This window comes from Bubalus kerabau, chromosome 14 (genome assembly GCF_029407905.1).
Source record: "Bubalus kerabau isolate K-KA32 ecotype Philippines breed swamp buffalo chromosome 14, PCC_UOA_SB_1v2, whole genome shotgun sequence".
Classification (NCBI taxonomy): Eukaryota; Metazoa; Chordata; class Mammalia; order Artiodactyla; family Bovidae; genus Bubalus; species Bubalus kerabau.
In genome coordinates this window covers 77,811,164-77,831,995 of record NC_073637.1, presented here as the reverse complement: position 1 = coordinate 77,831,995, position 20,832 = coordinate 77,811,164, and the positions used below count along the sequence as shown (strand labels likewise).

At 39.1% G+C, this 20,832-nt stretch overlaps 1 protein-coding gene and 1 pseudogene across 1 annotated transcript in view; one reads left to right on the top strand and one right to left on the bottom strand.

The window, feature by feature from the left end:
* The window catches only part of CNBD1 (cyclic nucleotide binding domain containing 1), a 429,553-nt gene that overhangs the window by 213,138 nt on the left and 195,583 nt on the right, over positions 1 to 20,832 (top strand). The window lies entirely within an intron of this gene.
* On the bottom strand, positions 17,136 to 17,523 carry LOC129627103 (colipase-like; annotated as a pseudogene).

Here is a 20,832-nt window from a genome sequence, read left to right as displayed (position 1 = left end):
ACAAAGCTATGTTAGTTCCTGTTAGACAACACAGTGATTTGCTATTTCTATATATTTCAAGATAATCACCTCAAGTCTAGTTACCGTCTATCACTATTAAAAATACTATATAGTTATTGACTACTTTCCTCACACTGTACCTGAAATGAGTGGTATTGTTGTTTTGAGGAGTAGCTGTTACTGGGCCTACCCACTCTAGTATTCTGGACTAGAGCATTCCATGGACAGTCCATGGGGTCTCAAAGAGTCGGACACAGCTGAGCAACTTTCACTTTCAACATTTCCACCTGGTTTTATAACCACGATATAGGCAACTATTAATTTCTAACTTTGTCTTCATCACTTTTGTCCATCATATGCCCGGTGATGTTGGTGTCTCAACTACTCCAAGTATTGGTCCTAGGTTTGTGCTAATTAACCCAGCATGGTATTAAGCCAACAGGACATCTATTAATGGCACCCATATCAACACATTTAACTTAATCAAAGACTCTGAAAATTAAATTCATAGGTATGTTCTACTGTTTACTATTAAACATGCATTTATTTCTATTATTGTCAGAGTATTCAAAATAATCTACTTTCATTTGTGGTTTTATTAAAATACTATTTTAAGGCAACATCGTAGGGCCACAGAATAGATCCTCCCAATAAAATAACTGCTAAGTGAAGTGAAGTCACTCAGTCGTGTCTGACTCTTAGCGACCCCATGGACTGCAGCCTACCAGGCTCCTCTGTCCATGAGATTTTCCAGGCAAGAGTACTGGAGTGGGTTGCCATTGCCTTCTCTGAAATAACTGCTAAAGGGCTCTTCTAATAAAAGTAAAATATGTCATGGGTAAATTACACCAAATATAAATGCTATTTTAAGAATTGTTAAAATAAGTTAATTCTCATAAGATAAAATCATAGAAAAGTAAGATGAGGCAATATCAGAAGAGAGAGATATAAATATTAAGCTTAGATCTAAATAATAAAGTTGTGAGAAATAAGAAGAGAAAGTGACTATTCAATGGTGTGACGGAAAGTAAGTCCAAAAGATTTCAGAAATGTGGAGAAATTGAACTGAGTTTTCTCCACCAAGCTTAGGACACTTGAAAAGATCAAAGTGTTCCTAGGTTGCTGGTATTCCTTGGAACTCAGGAAAAGAAAATTCACCTTTAAAAGAAAGTGTCCTCAATTTATGCCCAAAGCGATCTATCTCACGGATGACATTTAAAAATTTGACTTTCATTAAAGCACAAAATCACTCAGCATTTAAGGAAACAAGTTACCACTATTAAAATATTCTGAAATAACAAGTAGCAGACTTATTCCTCCAATGAATGAATATTCACTGGAAGGACTGATGCCAAAGCTGAAACTCCAATACTTTGGCCACCTGATGCGAAGAGCTGACTCATTGAAAAGACCCTGATGCTGGGAAAGGTTGAGGGCAGGAGGAGAAGGGGACGACAGAGGATGAGACAGTTGGATAGCATCACTGACTCAATGGGCATGAGTCTGAGCAAACTCTGGGAGACAGTGTAGGACAGCAATTCCCAGTGTGCTGCAGTCCATGGGTTGCAAAGAGTCAGACAGGAGTTAGCAACTGAACAACAGCAGCAAATTCCTCCAATGACTTCAGAGACTGTAATGTCAGATTCAAGATGTAAATTAAAAGAAGGAATAGAAATTAGTTAAATATAGGAAACAATAGAAAATGTCTTGCTGAATTTGGAAAAGAAATCCCATGAGATATTTTAGAAATTCAAACATTATTATAGAAATTAAAACTCACTTTGTTGTTGTTCAGTCACTAAGTCATGTCTGGCTGTTTGAGACCCCAAGGACTGCAGTACACGAGGCTTCCTTATCCTTCACTATCTCCCACAGTTTGCTCAAATTCATATCCATTGAGTTGATGATGCCATCCAACCATCTCATCCTCTGTCATCCCCTTCTCCTCCTGCCTTCAATCTTTCCCAACATCTGGGTCTTTTCCTATGAGTCAGCTCTTCACATCAGGTGGCCAAAGTTTTGGAGCTTCAGCTTCAGCTTCAGCGTTAATCCTCCCAATATTCAGGATTATTTCCTTTAGGATTAAGTGATTTGAACTCCTTGCTGTCCAATGGACTCTCAAGAGTCTTCTCTAAATCTCACTAGGTGTAAGAAAAAGAAGACAAATAAATTTTAATAGAAAATAAATTTTATGGTAGAGTTTTAGGAGGTAGTAATTTTAACATGTGTATAAACACATAAAAGACCCAGTTAGCCAAAACAATTTTGAGAAAGGATAGAGCTGGAAGAACTGTACTCCCTGGCTTCAGACCATACTATGAATGCAAAGCTATAGTAATCAAAGCAGTATGATACTGATGCAGAAACAGACACAGAGATCAATGGAACAGAATGAGCAATCCAGAAATAAACAAGGGGTGCTGGAAAAATTGGACAGTTACATGTAGCAACATATATGAAATAAACTTGAAATGACTTAAAGATCTAAATGTAAGACCAAAAACTATAAAACTCCTAAAGGAAAGCATAAACAGAACATTCTGTAACATAAATCATAGCTATATATTTTTTGGATCTGTATTTTAGAACAAAAGAAATAAAAGTAAAAATAAACAAATGGAAACTAATTAAACTTATAAGCTTTTGCACAGCAAAGGAAACCATCGATAAAACCAAAAAGACAACCTACTTAATCAGAGAACATATTTGTAAATAATAGGACCAATAAGGGGTTAATATCCAAAATATACAAACAGTGTTACAATTCAATGATGGTGAAAAAGCAACCTGATTAAAAACAAGCAGAAGACTTGACTAAACATTTTTTTCAAAGAAGACATACAGGTGGCTAATAGGTACATGAAATAATGCTCAACATTGCTGATCATCAGGGAAATACAAATCAAAACCACAATGAGATATCACTTCATATCTGTCAGAATGGCTATTATGAGAAAGAACACATATAACAAATGCTGAGAAGCATGTGGAGAAAAGAAAGTGTGCACTTTTGGTGACAATGTAAATTAGGGCAAACTTTGAGGAAAATGGTATAAAGACTTCTCAAAAAACTAAAAATAGAGCTACCATATGACCCAACAGTTCCAGTCTTGGGTATATATCTGAAAAACAAAACAAAACAATACTAATTTGAAAAGATATCTGCACCTCAATGATCATAGCAGCATTATTAGCAATTGCCAAGATATGGAAGCAACCTAAGTGTCCATCAACAGATGAGTGGACAAAGAAGTGGTATATAATATAAATACAATGCAAGACTGCCCTGTCATAGAAAAGAATGAAAAAAAAAAAAAAAAGCCACTTGCAGCAACATGGATGGATTTGGAGGGCATTATGCTTACTGAAATGTCAGACAGAGAAAGGCAAATACTGCGTGATACCACCATATGTAAAATCTAAAAGTTGTAGCAAAGTCATGAATATAACAGAAAAGAAGCAGATTCACAAGTAGAGAGAGCAAACTAGTGCCATCAGTGGGGAGAAGGAAGTTGGGAGGGGCAACATAAGGGGAAGGGAATAAGAAGTACAAACTATGATCTAGAAAATAAGCTATAGGGGCATATTATACAACATAGGGAAAATAGCCAATATATTGTAATAACTATAAATGGATAATAACCTTCAACAATTATGAATCACCTGTATTGTATGCCTGTAACTGACATAATATTGTATATCAACTATAATTAAGAAGAAAGAGCTGAGGGTAGATATCTCAAAATCATAATGGATACTAAAGGAGAGTACAGTACAAAACCCTCTACGTTCCCAAGAAAAATTAATGTCAATTTTAGAAATTATACGTATCAGAAGTATCTTTTATGGATCAGGGCCAAATAAAGACATTTTCAGATATACAAAATTCAACACGTGGTCACCAAAGAAAATTTTAAAGATGCATTTTAGGAAGAAGTGAAATAATTCCATAATCCAGGCTTATAATGGGGAAAAAAAAACCTCATAGGCAAATTAACTACATGCAATTCATGTAAACAAAACATCTGTATAAAGTTATAATAATCACAGTTGGAATAATAATATGTAATGATACATTTAATTTTGGTCATTTCCTACTGCAACCCTGTAAATATATTTATCAATATTGTTTATTTTATAGAATAGAGATTCAGATAGGTTTATGACCTAAGATTAATTTAGAAGGGGCAGAATTAGATTTGAACTCAGAATGTTATGTGGCAGCCAAGGAAGAATACTAATCTAGAAGCATGAATAAACAGACTAACATGCTGCAATCTTTAATTTATAGACTGCAGAATCTCTGTGAAGAATGTTGACATATAGCCCAGCATGCTTTTGTGAGTCATATACTGCCAAAATTCTCCAGTCCTAATCAAGGGGTATCCAAATCTGACTCAGAATAATAACTGGCATGTTTCCAGACCTGAGTATAAAGGATAAAAAGAAACAAATCTGAGCCCATATTTTCAGGAGTGTCTGTAAGTTAGTTATATCACCCTGTAGTGGAGTGCTGTGATAATACAGTTGTTAATCATAGGGATCAGTTTCCCTGGGAAACTTAAGACAATCTAACTGACTAAACAGTTCATTACACTGCAAAAGGAATGAGGCCCCGGTTTGTTCCTTTCAGTCAGTTCAGTCACTCAGTTGTGTCCAACTCTTTGCGACCCCATGGACTGCAGCACTCCAGGCCTCCCTGTCCATCACCAACTCCTGGAGTTCACCCAAATTCATGTCCATTGAGTCGGTGATGCTATGTAACCATCTCATCTTCTGTCATCCCCTTCTCCTCCTGCCTTCAATCTTTCCCAGCATCAGGGTCTTTTTCAAGGAGTCAGTTTTTTTGCATCAGGTGGCCAAAGTATTGGAGCTTCAGCTTTAGCACCAATCCTTCTAATGAATATTCAGGACTGATTTCCCTTAGGATGGACTGGTTGGATCTCCTTGCAGTCCAAGGGACTCTCAAGAGTCTTCTCCAAAGTCACAGTTCAAAGGCAACAATCCTTTGGCACTCAGCTTTCTTTCTAATCCAACTCTCACATCCATACATGACTACTGGAAAAACTATAGCTCTGACTAGATGGACTTTTATCAGCAAAGTAATATCTCTGCTTTTTAATATGCTGGCTAGTTTGATCATAGCTTTGCTTCCAAGAAGCAAGCGTCTTTTAACTTCATAGCTGCAGTCACCATCTGCAGTGATTTTAGAGACCAAAAAATAAAGTCTGTCACTGTTTTCATTTTTTCCTCATCTATTTGCCATGAAGCGATGGGACCAGATTCCATGATCTTAGTTTTCTGAATGTTGAGTTTTAAGTCAACTTTTTCACTCTCCTATTTCAGCTTCATCAAGAGGCTCTTCAGTTCCTTTTTGTTTTCTTCCATAAGGGTGGTATCATCTGCATATCTGAGATTATTGGTATTTCTCCTGGCAATCTTGATTCCAGCTTGTGCTTCATCCAGCCTAGCATTTCACATGATATACTCTGCCTATAAGTTAAATAAGCAGGGTGACAATATACAGTCTTGATATACTCTTTTCCTGATTTGGAACCAGTCTGTTGTTCCATGTCCAGTTCTAGCTGTTGCTTCTTGACCTGCATACCGATTTCTCAGGAGGCAGGTAAAGTGATCTTTTATTCCCATTTCTTGAAGAATTTTCCACAGTCTCTTGTGATCTACACAGTCAAAGGCTTTGGCATAATCAATAAAGCAGATCAGATCAGATCAGTCGCTCAGTCGTGTCCAACTCCTTGCGACCCCATGAATCGCAGCATGCCAGGCCTCCCTGTCCATCACCAACTCCTGGAGTTCACTCAGACTCACGTCCATCGAGTCAGTTATGCCATCCAGCCATCTCATCCTCTGTCGTCCCCTTCTCCTCCTGCTCCCAATCCCTCCCAGCATCAGAGTCTTTTCCAATGAGTCAACTCTTCGCATGAGGTGGCCAAAGTACTGGAGTTTCAGCTTTAGCATCATTCCTTCCAAAGAAATCCCAGGGCTGATCTCCTTCAGAATGGACTGGTTGAGATGTTTTTCTGGAATTCTCTTGATTTTTTGATGATTCAGTGGTTTTTGGCAATTTTATTTCTGGTTCCTCTGGCTTTTCTAAGTATAGCTTGAACATCTGGAAGTTCACAGTTCACGTACTGTTGAAGCCTGGCTTGGAGAATTTAATTCAAATAACCATTATATCTAGTAGTGTGGGCAAGAATCCCTTAGATGAAATGGAGTAACCCTCCTAGTCAACAAAAGAGTCAGAAATGCAGTACTTGGATGCAAATTAAAAAATGACAGAATGATCTGTTCCCTTAACTATTCCGTCTCCAGAGTCATGAGACTCCATATCTCACATATGTGATACTGTTCTACCAATGTCTTACATGCTTTGAGCTAACAGTCTTCCTGTTGTACACACTGTCCACAGCCTGAACACCTAAACTTAGAAATCTAGGGGTAGTTTCTTCTTCTCTCTATACCTAGGTAGAACAGATTATTCATTTGTTGTTGCTACCGAATATATGGTATGTTTTGTTGGTGATTACATGTAACATTGAGCTCACTGATTTCATAAAAAATAACATACCGTTGTCATTAGGACTGTACTAGAGGAGAAATGGGAGTCCCTTGGATTAGGATCATAAGATTACTTACTGGCATGAACCTTTTTTAAGTAGCTTTATGACATTTTCTCTATCTCAAAAAAGCTTGTATGATTTTTGCATTATTGCTTGACTGAGAATTGTAAGGATGTATTTATAGTTGAACTGTGATAAGAGATCATGTTAGGTAGAGAGCATCTTTGACACTGTATTTGTATAAAAGAAATGTATGTACAACTGGAAATTAGAGGGAGAGATAAAGTGCTTGTGTCCATCACCATCTCTGCCGTTATCGTATGCGACGCACTATCCTGACTGAGCAGCTACAGCAAAGCAGTTCTTATTTTCATGTGCCTTGACTCCTCTGAGCATAGGCACCTGGATTTCCGGGGTAGAACTCAGTCCAAGTTCATCCACAGATGAACAGGACATGAGGTGGATTTTTGTGAAGGAGTAAAGTGGGTCTTTCTCTTGACAATTCAAACGAGAAAAACAGTGGTGTGAATCAGGTAGTAATGGGAATAGAAACTGAAATGATGCAGCAAATTAAGAGTAAATGCACAAAGGGTCACTGATAAGCGAAAATCATGAGGGAACATAAGAGACTGAATAAGGAAAAATAGCAAAATAGAGGTCAGCTATACAGAATAGAACAATAAAAGTATTTTGTTTACAAAGCCCATAGCAATAAGAGTAGAGATACACTGAGTCAAAAGACAAATGTTCTATAGACTGAAGATCTACATGACTTTCCACTTTTGCTGTAGTTCCTAGAGTTCCTTGAATTCTAAATGGGATTTCAGTTCTAGTTCCTTTGAGGCACAACCATATTTGATTAAGATTCTTGTCTTTTTGTGTGTGAGTTGATGTTTCTTTTCTCTCAAGCAAGAGAACTAAGTATGAATGGCTTAAGCAAAATCTACAGTTCGCTTCAAGATTATGTCAAAGCAAAATCTCACTGGACAGAATCAAATAACAAAGGAATATTTTATTCAGCTGCAATGGGGGTCAAGACCACTGAGACAGAGGAGAGATTAAACTTAACATCTCTGAAAAAAGAGGTGGGAAAGTTTTTAAGTGCTGGAGTGAGCTAGTGAAAAAGTGTTGGAGGGCGCCAGTGAGAGGTTGTCAACTTCATTAGACCATTTGTCTTCGCTAAATGGCACTTACTGAAGTTCAGTTCAGTTTAGTTCAGTGCAGTGGCTCAGTTGTGTCCGACTCTTTGCAACCCCATGGACTGCAGCATTCCAGGCCTCTCTGTCCATCACCAACTCCCGGAGTTTACCCAAACTCATGTTCACTGAGTCAATGATGCCATCCAACCAGCTCGTCCTCAGTCATCCACTTCTTATACCGCCTTCAATCTTTCCCAGCATGGGGGTCTTTCAAAGGAGTCAGCTCTTCGCATCAGGTGGCCAAAGGATTGGAATTTCTTCAACATCAGTCCTTCCAATGAACACTCAGGACTGATTTCATTTAGGATGGACTGGTTAGATCTCCTTGCAGTCCAAGGGACTCTCAAGAGTCTTCTCCAACACCACAGTTCCAAAGCATTAATTCTTCAGTGCTCAGCTTTCTTCATAGTCCAACTCTCGCATCCATACATGACCACTGGAAAAACCATAGCCTTGACTACATGGACCTTTCTTGGCAAAGTTTTCTCTGCTTTTTAATATGCTGTCTAGGTTGGTCATAACTTTCTTGCCAAGGAGTAAGCATCTTTTAATTTCATGGCTGCACTCACCATATGCAGTGATTTTGGAGCCCCCCAAAATAAAGTCTGCCACAGTTTCCACTGCTTACCCATCTATTTGCCATGAAGTGATGGGACCAGATGCCATGATCTGAGTTTTCTAAATGTTGAACTTTAAGCCAACTTTTTCATTCTCCTCTTTCACTTTCATCATGAGGCTCTTTAGTTCTCTTTACTTTCTGCAACAAGGATAGTGTCATCTGCATATCTGAGGTTATTGATATATCTCACTACAATCTTGATTCCAGCTTGTGCTTCATCCTGCCCAGTGTTTCTCATGATGTACTCTGCATATAAGTTAAATAAGCAGGGTGACAATATACAGCCTTGACGTACTCCTTTTCTCATTTGGAACTCGACTAAGTGTCTGAACTGAACTGAACTGCTTTCCATGTACAGTTCTAACTGTTGCTTCCTGACCTGCATACAGATTTCTCAAGAGACAGGTCAGGTGGTCTGGTATTCCCATCTCTTTCAGAATTTGCCACAGTTTACTGTGATCCATACAATCAAAGGCTTTGGCGTAGTCAATAAAGCAGAAATAGATGTTTTTCTGGAACTCTCCTGCTTTTTTGATGATCTAGTGGACGTTGGCAATTTGATCTCTGGTTCCTCTGCCTTTTCTAAAATCAGCTTGAACATCTGGAAGTTCATGGTTCATGTATTGTGGAAGCCTGGCTTAGAGAATTTTGAGCATTACTTTACTAAATGTGTGAGATGAGTGCAATTGTCTGGTAGTTAGAGCATTCTTTGGCATTGCCTTTCTTTGGAATTGGAATGAAAACTGACCTTTTCCAGTCCTGTGGCCACTGCTGAGTTTTCCAACTTTGCTGGCATATTGAGTGCAGCACTTTCACAGCATCATCTTTTAGGATTTGAAACAGCTCAGCTGGAATTCCATCACCTCCATTAACTTTGTTTGTAGTGGTGCTTCCTAAGGCCCACTTGACTTCACATTCCAGGATGTCTGGCTCTAGGTGAGTGATCACACCATCGTGATTATCAGGATCGTGAAGATCTTTTTTGTGCAGTTCTTCTGTGTATTCTTGCCACCTCTTCTTAATATCTTCTGCTTCTGTTAGGTCCATACCATTTCTGTCCTTTATTGTGCCATCTTTGCATGAAATGTTCCCTTGGTATCTCTGATTTTCTTGAAGAGATATTGAGTCTTTCCCATTCTGTTGTTTTCCTCTATTTCTTTGCACTGATCACTGAGGAAGGCTTTCTTATCTCTCCTTGCTATACTTTGGAACTCTACATTCAAATGGGTATATCTTTCCTTTTCTCCTTTGCTTTTCACTTCTCTTCTTTTCATAGCTATTTGCAAGGCCTCCTCAGACAGCCATTTTGCTTTTTTTGCATTTCTTTTTCTTGGGGATGGTCTTGATCTCTTTCTCCTTTACAATGTCACAAACCTCCATCCATAGTTCATCAAGCACTCTGTCTATCAGATCTAGTTCCTTAAATCTATTTGTCACTTCCACTGTATAATCATAAGGGATTTGATTTAGGTCATACCTGAATGGTCTAATGATTTTCCCTACTTTCTTCAATTTAAGTCTCAACCTGGGATTAAGAATTTCATGATTTGAGTCACAGTCAGCTCCCGGTCTTGTTTCTGGTCTTGTTTCTGCTGACTGTATAGAGCTTCTCCATCTTTGGCTGCAAAGAATATAATCAATCTGATTTTGGTGTTGACCATCTGGTGATGTCCATGTGTAGAGTCATCTCTTGTGTTGTTGGAAGAAGGTGTTTGCTATGATGCATGCATTCTCTTGGCAAATTCTATTAGCCTTTGCCTTGCTTCATTCTGTACTCCAAGGCCTAATTTGCCTGTTACTCCAGGTTTTTCTTCACTTCCTACTTTTGCATTCCAGTCCCTTTAATGAAAAGGACATCGTTTTTTGGTATTAGTTCTAGAAGGTCTTGTAGGTCATCATAGAACTGTACAACTTCAGCTTCTTCTGCATTACTGGTCGGGGCATAGGCTTGGATTACCGTGGTATTGAATGGTTTGCCTTGGAAATGAACAGAACAGAGATCATTCTGTCGTTTTTGAGATTGCATCCAAGTACTGTATTCCCCACTCTTTTGTTGGCTATGATGAAGTGTCTGAAGTTAGACTTCCAATTTCCACAGAGACTGGGAGATAGGTTCTCTGTCTTGATTACACTTCAAAGGGATGGCTTTAAGGTCCTTGAGAAAGACATTCCTGGGTTGTAAAACACGCAAGAGGTTACATTTACATCTCAAAGGAGAAGTGAATTTACAGTTACAATTTTCTAAAGTGAATGCTCTAAAAAATGGTCAGGAGCTTATCATCGGGAATAAACCTGTCTAAAGTTTAGTCAGATTGAGGGAAATGTTACGACCTTCTTGGTCAATCACCTGAGAATTCAAAGAGCTGAAACCTTGACTATCAAGCTTTAGGGAGGCAAGGAGCAGAAAAGTTGTAGTGATGTTGGCAGCAAGAGGTCTGTGTTCTCCCAAAACACCATCCCGAAGGCAACATAGTTGGGCTTCCCTGGTAGCTCAGAGGGTAAAGCGTCTGCCTACAAAGCAGGAGACCTGGGTTTGATCCCTGGGTTTGATCCCCTGAAGAAGGAAATGGCAGCCCACTTCAGGACTCTTGCCTGGAAAATCCCACAGACGGAGGAGACTAGTAGGCTACAGTCCATGGGGTTGCAAAGAGTCGGACATGACCCAGTGACTTCACTTTCACTTTCTTTCTAACTACATCTTGGCTGTATCTTTGCAGTTACTTAAAAACTATCAAAAACATCGTTTTGACCCAGTTTAGATGGGGTGCATATATATTAATTTTTTCATTCATTCAGCAAATGTTTACTGAGTGTTTACAATGTACCAGACACTTTCTAAACATAGATTTATTTATTAGTGAAGAAAATATTCAAAATTCTCTGTATTTAAATACATAGAGAGTCAACAGATGGGACCAAAATGAATAAACAAAATATTTAGCAGTGACATCAACTGGATGAAGGAGTAGGAATCTTCTTTTACCTTTCTTTAGGATGTTTCCACCACCATTTCCCCACAGAAACTTAATTTTGTCAACAGTCTGCAGGTGAGAGTACCTTTTTGTGAGTTCAAGTTTCTAGTAGCGAAGTTCTAGCATAACATTAGAGCAATATCTATATCTGTATATAATATATCTGAGAATGGGTGTGTTGAAGAGGGGAGGAAGAATGGTTTCCCGTCATCTGCATCATCCCTTTCCCAAGGCAGCAGAGCTCAGGGCCATGCAGTTTCTCCCGTGGAGGAATGCCAGAACTTAGTGAATGAATGCCCTCCTTCCAGCTCTTCTGGTTGCTGCTAAAGAGGCTCACTTCTTTCTTGCTGTACCTCAAGTACTGAAATTATAAAAATGAGAGCGAGGGGGAAGGGAGTGTTTCTCAGAATTCATCACAGGGCAGGAGAAGCTTTATGAACTCCATCAAAAAGTCTACCCATGAGCCACTTGGGATGCCTCAACTGTGATTCTTCCAACTGGCACATGAGCACCCTTAATATTAATCCTCTGTGTTCCTCACCCCTCCCCACATTTTAGATTCCCCATGCAGCCTCATGCACAATGGTAAGAAGCTTTTGCAGATGGCTAACACACATGCACAGAAGGCTTGCCGCCTCTGTGGGATCGGAAGAAGCCCATACTTCAGAATTCGGGTCCTGCCCTAAGGGAAACAAACAGGAGGGTCTCAACCCTCAGTCTAGTGTTGCAGAATTGAGAGATGGCATGCCACTTTAAATATCCCCTCTCCAGAAAGAGCAGGTAGCGTGGAACAGGTACATTCAAAGAAAAGTTTTGAGAAAGGCTCAGAATCTCTAGTCAGGCTCACTTGTGAAGGCATTTCCCTATGAAAACTAAAGGTTGGTAAAGACTGGAGGAGGTGAGTGCTTCTTCACATGTAGAGACAGTAGTGCAGGACTTTGAGGAGCATGAATGGCCAAGGACACCTGACCCCCACAGGTACACAGGGCACACAGTGATTTTTCCCTAACCAGCCCCCTACAAAGGAAATCCAAAGGTACCTGGCAAATAATTCAAAATAACTGTTTTAGGAAGCTCAACGAGTGACAAAAAACACAAACAGACCACTCAATGAGATCAGGAATAAATATGTATGTAAAATGAAAAGTTCAACACAGAGAAATCATTAAAAAATACAAAAGTTCAAGACCTGAAGAATAAATTGAATGACATGAAAGTGTCAACATCATATTTAAACAAGCAGAATAAAAAATATCTGAGTGAGTCCATGACATTTATGATATACCATCAAATGAACTAATGTTTTCATTATGGGAGTTTCAGATATAGAAGAGAGGGAGAAAGAGGCATAACATTTATTTAAAGAGATAGTGACTGAAAATTTTCCAAATCTGGAGACAAATATGGACAACCAAGTGCATACAGATGAAAGGTCCAAAATGATATTTAGCCCAAAGAGGATTTCACTGACAAATCAAACCTTAAAAAAATAGAGAGAGAGACAGTTTTGAAAGTAGCAAGAGAAAAGAGAGGGAGATCATAGAAAAGGAAGCATCAGTAAGATTACTAGCTGATTTCTTAGCAGACAACTTGCAGGGCAGGAGGCGTGGCATGGGCCTTCCCAGACTAAAAAGAGCTGATGGAATTCATCCTGACTGGACCTGTTTTAAAAGAAATTTGAAAGGGAGTTCTTCATACTGAAATGAAGCTAATTTAGTAACAATAAAACAAATAAAAGTACAAAGTAAAGGCAAATATGTAGTCAAATTCAACATACTCTTTTGATGCAATAGCAGTTTGTGAATTACTTTTAATACAAGTATAAACTTTAAAAGACAAAAGTACTAAAAAGAAAAGCTATAGTTACAATAACTTGGTAATGGGTATACAATTTAAAAAGACATAAATTGTCAAACTTGAATAAAATAGAGCAGAAGTAAAACAGTTCCTTATGCAATTTAAGTTGTCATTATCAGCTTAAAATAGGCTGTTACAACTATTAGAAATTTATGGAAGCCTCATGTTAAAGTGAAAGCTGCTCAGTCGTGTCCTACTCTTTGCGACCCTATGGACTATACAGTTCATGGAATTCTCCAGGCCAGAATACTGGAGTGGGTAGCCTTTCCCTTCTCCAGGGGTTCTTCTCAACTCAGGGATTGAACCCAGGTCTCCTGTATCGCAGGGAGATTCTTTACCAGCTGAACCATAAAGGAAGCCTAAGAATACCAGAGTGGGTAGCCTATTCCTTCTCCAGCAGATCTTCCTGATCCAGGAATTGAACGGAGGTCTCCTGCATTGCAGGTGGATTCTTTACCAACTGAGCTACCAGGGAAGTCCAAGCTACATGTTAACCATAAATCAAAAACCTATAGCAGACGCACAAACACACAAAAGATTGTCGTCATTGTCTGTTGCTCGGTTGTGTCAGACTCTGTGATCCCATGGACTGCAGCACACCAGGCTTCCCTGTCTTTCACCATCTCCCAGAATTTGCTCAGACTCACATCCATTGAGTCGGTGATGCCATCCAATCATCTCATCTTCTATTGTCCCCTTCTCCTCTTGCCTTCAATCTTTCCCAGCATCAGGGTCTTTTCTAATGAATAGGCTCTTTGCATCAGTTGGCCAAAGTATTGGAGCTTCAGCTTCAGTATCAGTCCTTACAGTGAACATTCAGGACTGATTTCCTTCAGGATGGACTGGTTTGAATTCCTTGCTGTCCAAGGGATACTCAAGAGTCTTCTCCAACACCACAGTTTAAAAGCATCAATTCTTTGGTGCTCAGCTTTCTTTATAGTCCAATTCTCATATCCATACATGACTACTAGAAAAACCATAGCTTTGACTAGATGGATCTTTGTTGGCAAAGTGATGTCTCTGCTTTTTAATATGCTGTCTAGGTTGGTCATAGCTTTTCTTCCAAGGAGCAATAAAGAAATTAAGATATGTCATTACAGAAAATCATCAAATCACAAGCAAAACAGCAAGCAAGAAAGAAACAAGTGCATTTAAAAAAAAAAATCAGAAAGCAATTAACAAAATGACAATAGAAAGCCCTTACCTAGCAATAATTCTTTATTTTAAATAGATTAACTTCTCCAATTATAATATATAGAATGAATAGATTAAAAAAAAAAAAAACACACACACACAGTATACTCTCTATAAGAGATTCATTTCAGTTTCAAGAACACATTGGCTTAAAGTGAATGAATGGAAGAACTACTCCAAATATTCCAAGCAAATGGAAACCAAAAAAATAAAGAAGATGTGATATACATATGTATATGTATATGCATATACATATATATAGAATATAATAATTCTATTCTATTAATTAATATAATTCTATTATTCTGTATAATATATATAATAGAATAATACTCAGGCATTTGCAGCAACATGGATGGACTTAGAGGGTATTGAAACTGTTAGTCACTCAGTCATGTCTGACTCTGTGACCCCAGGGACTGTAGTCTGCCAGGCTCCTCTGTCCATGGAATTCTCCAGGCAAGAATATTGGAATGGGCTACCATTTCCTTCTTTAGGGGATCTTCCCCACCCAGGAATTGAACCTTAGTCTCCTGCATTGCAGGCAGATTCTTTACCATCTGAGCCACCAGTGAAGCTTGGAGGATACTAGGTTAATTGAGATAAATCAGACCAAGAAAAATGAATCCCATATGATTTCACTTATTTGTGGAATCTAAAAACCCAAATCAAACAACCAAACAAAACAGAAACGGGCCCATAGTTATACAGAATAAACTGGTGGTTGCCAAGGAGAAGGGTTGTTGTTATTCAGATGCTCTTTGTGACCCCATTGACTCCAGCAGATCAGACCTCCCTGACCTTCACTATCTCCTGGAGTTTGCACAAACTCTTGTCCATTGAGTAGATGATGCCATTCAACCATCTCATTCTCTGTCACTACCTTCTGCTCTCAATCTTTCCCCACATCAGGGTCTTTTCCAATGAGTCAGCTCTTTGCATCAGATGGCTAAAGAATTGGAGCTTCAGCTTTAGCATCAGTCCTTCCAATAAATATTCAGGGTAGATTTCCTTTAGGATTGACTGAGATGTGTCCTAGTTGGCCCATATTAGGGCAGGTGGGTTCTTAGCATATGGAGCTGTAGTTCCCTGACCAGGGATTGAACCTGGGCTCCCTGCATTGAAAGTGTGGAGTCTTAACCACTGGACTGCCAGGGAAGTCCCAAGAAGGGTGGTAGGGGGACAGAGAAAATAGGTGAATGGATTAAGAGGTAGAAACCTTCAAATCTAAAATAAATAATCATTTATTACATTATGTGACATAATATGTCAGGAATGGAATTGATGATATTGTAATACTTTATATGTTGCAGGATAATAACTGGTCATACTGTACTGATCATTTCATAATATATAAGTGTATTCAATTACTAAGTTGTCCATTTGAAATTAATGTAATATTGTGTGTTAATTATAACTACTGGAAAGAATTAGTTCTAATTCTAATTAAATAAAGCACATCACTAAAGACAAATAGATCATAGAAGAAATAAAAAGGGAAAATAAAAAATATCTTGAGACAAACAGAAATGAAAACACAGCATACCAAATCTCATGGGATGCCCCAAAGCAGTTCTGAGATGCGTTTATAAGAAACAATTTCAGTAAGAAAAAGGAAAGACCTCAAATAACCTATTTTTGCTTCTCAAGGAACTAGAAAAATAACAAACTCGGCCCAAAGTAAGTAGAAGAGAGGAAATATTAACAAAAGCCAGAGCAGAAATAAGTGAAATAGAGACCAGACAAAAACACAATATATGAAACTAAGAGTTTAGTTTTTTTTTTTTTAAAGATGAACAAATAAGAAACATTTTTGGTAGACCAAGACAAAAAGATGTCTCAAATTCAGAAATGTAACAATGGATATTGCAACAGATACCACAAATACTATGGGTCATAAGTGGCTATTATGAATAATTATACACCAAAAAATTGGATAACCTAATAGAAATGGATACAATTCTAGAAGCATGCAACCTAACAAGCCTGAATCAGGACGAAACCAAACATCTGTATAGAGCAATAGTGAGTAAGGAGATTGAGTCAATAATGAGAAACCTCCCAGCAAGAAAAGTCGAGGGCAGATGATTTCTCTGGTGAATTCTGATAAATTAACACCAATACTTCTCAAACTCTTTTTAAAAAATGGAAGAGGAGGGTACCTTCCCCAAATTCATTTTATACATCCAGCATTACTTTATAGCAAGACTATATGGACGTCAAATGAAAAGAAAATTACAAGCCAGTGTCTCTGACAAAAAACAGACCACAAAAATCCTCAGCAACGTACTACTGACTGAGTTGGACAGCCACTGAAAGGGTCATGCAGTGCAGTCAAGTGAGATTTATCCCTGGGATGCAGGGACGGCCAATGCATGTGAATAAATCAATACACGCACCGCAGTAACAAAAATTGTGAAAGTGTTAATTACTCAAGTCATGTCTGATTCTTTTCGACCCCATGGACTGTAGCCCACCAGGCTCTTCTATCCATGAAATTCTCCAGGCAAGAATGCTGGAGTGGGTAGCTATTTCCTTCTCCAGGGGATCTTCCTGATCCAGGGATCAAATCTGGGTCTCCTGTACTGCAGGCAGATTCTTTTTTTTTTTTTTTTTTAATCCAGGTGACTGGGGAAGGTTTGCAAGAGGGGATTTAATTGCCAAGAACCCAGTTAGAAGGCGGAGGTGCCAGTCAAGGCGGTGGCCGGCCAGGGGCCAGTCCTGGTGGAGGAGCGTCCTGGGGTGTGCTAGCCCGGGTGAGCTCACTTACTCTGTGGCACGTCCGAGATCAAGGCAGATGCCAAAGTTGGTGTTGGTGATGGAGCCCACGATGGTCTTGTCGAGGTCGCAGGTCAGGCCCGCTCACAGGGACACTTGTAGTCAACCCCACAGAGCGTAAAGGCGGAGCACTCGCTGTTCTTGCTGGCCTTGGATGCGCAGCGGGCCAGGCTCAGGCCATCTTCCCGGTAGCAGCACTTGCTGTTGCACTGCACAGTGTTCAGGCAGAGCTCACCCTCATCCAGGTTGATTATGATTCCCCGGGGGTCGGGAACTGCATAGGCTGCAAGGGCGACGAGCAGAAGGACGAGGACCTTCTCCATGATGAGTGGGCACACCTGGTGTAGGTTGCAACCGGCAGATCAGGTCAGGTGGCAAAAGACAGATTCTTTACTCTCTATGCCACCAGGGGCACCCACCATATTAACAAAATGAAGGATACATACAAATCATATGATTATCTCAATAGATTATGGAAAAAACATTTGGCAAAATTCAACATAAAAACTTTCTACAGGGTGGGTATAGAAGGGATATACCTTCTATAATAGAGCAAATTTTTTTATTGCTGTGATAAATGTCATGGGAATTTAAATAGGAATTGCATTAAATGTATAGATTGCTTTGACAGTATGGATATTTTAACAATGTTAATTCTTCCAATCTGTGAACATGGGATATCTTTCTTTTTGTTTGAATCTTCTTTAGTTTCTTTCTTCAAAATATTTTTCAGTGTATGGATTTTTCACCTCCTTGATTAAATTCATCCCCAAGTATTTTATTATTTTTGATATAATTTTAAATGATAGAGTTGTATTTCTTTTTCATGTTGTTCTTTGTTAGTGTATGCTGCTAAGTTGCTTCAGTCGTGTCCGACTCTGTGTGACCTCATAGATGGCAGCTCACCAGGCTCCCCCATCCCTGGGATTCCCCAGGCAAGAACACTGGAGTGGGTTGCCATTTCCTTCTCCAATGCATGAAAGTGAAAAGTGAAAGTGAAGTTGCTCAGTCATGTCCGACTCTTCGCAACCCCATGGACTGCAGCCTACCAGGCTCCTCCATCCATGGGATTTTCTAGGCAAAAGTACCAGAGTGGGGTGCCATTGCCTTCTCTGGTTAGTGTATAGAAACACAATCAATTTTGGGGGGTTAATTTTGTATTTTATAACTTTGATGAATTTGCTTATTAGTTCTATCATTTGTGTGTGTGTGTGTGAAATCTTAAGACTTTTTTTTTGCATAAGATTTACATGCAGCAGAGACTGCTTTACTTCTTTTCCAACTTGGATCCATTTTATTTCTCTTTTGCCCAATTGCTCTGGTTAAAACATCCAGTATTGTTAATAGGAGTGATGAGAGTGGACATCTTTGTCCTGTTTCTGATCTTACATAAAAAGCTTCTATTTACTATTACTATTTTATTTTTTTACTATTGCATATGATAGCAGCAATGGGCTTTTCTTATATAATCTCTATTATAGAAGGTACGTTCCTTCTATACCCACCTTGTAGAAAGTTTTTATGTTGAAAAAGAAAAAGTTATATGCAGGGTGGACCAATGTGGGGAGAATCTGGAGTTGGCTGCAGCATGAGTGGGTGATGATATGAGTGTAATTATGGAAGGAAAGAATTATTAAACCTCAGCCAAAGAAGACGACTAAGGAGACATTTTGAAAACTGGGATAACCACAATTTTACTTAATTCACAATTTTGTATAGCACTAATCCTATATTCCTTGTCAAGAAGGCTGTAGATTGATAACTCTCAGCAGCCCCTCCATGCAAAGCTGTTTCGTTGTTGGTTGTTTAGTTTCTAAATCATGTCCTACTCTTTTAAGACCCTATGTAGTGTAGCCCACCAGGCTCCTGTGTCCATGGGATTTCCCAGGCAAGAATACTGGAGTGGATTGCTATGTCTTCCTCTGGGGGATCGTCCCGATCCACGAACTGAAGCTGGGTCTCCTGCATTGCAGGCAGATTGTTTATATTGAATCACCAGGGAAGCTCATAAAGCTGCCTATTCTCTACAGATTCCAAATATCTACACATAATTCTACTCTTACATGGTTCTAGTATTTCTATAGTGAGTTTTCAGATTATTTCTGGTTTTCCAAATTTTCATTAATGAACATATGCTAGATTTTAGTCCCTTCGGTCATGTCCGACTCTTTGCGATCCTATGGACTACAGCCAACCAAGCTCCTCTGTCCATGGGGATTGTCCAGGCAAGAGTACTATAGTGGGTGGCCATGCCCTCCTCCAGGGGATCTTCCTGACCCAGGGATCGAATCCAGGTAACCTGCATTGCAGGCAGATTCTTTACCACTGAGCCACCAGGGAAGCCCTTCTAAAACAGAAGAAAAAACAATAAAAATGTAAGTTCTCAAGGTTAAATAAAGCAATATATTTATTTATATACTGAAAGCCATTGTGGTTTCAGGAAATTGTGTCCTATTAGTTCTACCTCTTTTAAGTTTTCTAGCCTAAAATAATATCAAAACAATTTCCAATAAACACTCAATGCAAGGAGAGTAGATGTAGAAATAGGATTTCCTTCACCTTTGTTAAGAAGGATATTCTATAGCTTTCCTGTATGTGGTCAGCTTGTTTAAAAAGTGGTTTAGGGTGACATGCTCACACATGTTTCTAACTTGACTGGTTAGCTATTTACTTTTCAGCTTGTTGAAGGTCTCTCTAATTGGATAGAAAATGTTAGTTACTCACCACAACATAAAATAGTGGAAGGTGACCTGAGGAAAGCACTTTACTAGTCTCTTGGGAAAGAAAATTGCTTATCTGTAATTGTTTTGTTAACTGAAGAAATATATTAGACTGCCATTTCCACATAAATTTTCTGGATATGATGTGACCCAGGACTTTAATGTCAATGGAAAGAAGCTCTTGTAGAGTTTCTCAGCCTTTGTGTGCTCTAGTTAACCTGAGGGACCTTTAAGCTATAGTTTGTAGAGAAAGACTGCAGAATGACATGGAAGAGGTAGGAACTGAATTGTAAGTCATGTGCCAGCAGGCAGGTAACAAATTATGGACAGAAGCATTGGGAATAAGAAAAAAGAGAAGTAAAATCACCTATCACCTTACCTAAAAGCAGACAGTGTCGCGGGACATTGATGAAGTAAATGTCATAAAATTCCAGAGTGTTGTCTGGAGCTTGGGTGAGACACATAATTAATTGCTCATTCACTTAATGACTACTTGTGGCTCACCTACATTGTATCAAGGACCGTGTCAGGCAATGGAGACACATCAGTAAGCAAGGTAGACATGGTCCCTGTATTGAGATAGAGTATACAATTAAACAAGCAATAACATGTTGGAGAGAGGTAAACTGTATTTTGAGACTTGTACAGAAATTGACATCTTATCTTATTTTGGGAGAATTTAGAACAACGAAAAGGCATGAGTAATAAATAAGGAGTTCAGTGGACTTCCCTGGTGACTCAGATGGTAAAGCGTCTGTCTACAAAGCGGGAGACCCGGGTTCGATCCCTGGGTCAGGAAGATCCCCTGGAGAAGGAAATGGCAACCCGCTCCAGTACTATTGCCTGGAAAATCCCATGGACAGAGGAGCCTGGTAGGCTACCGTCCATGGGGCCGCAAAGAGTCAGACATGA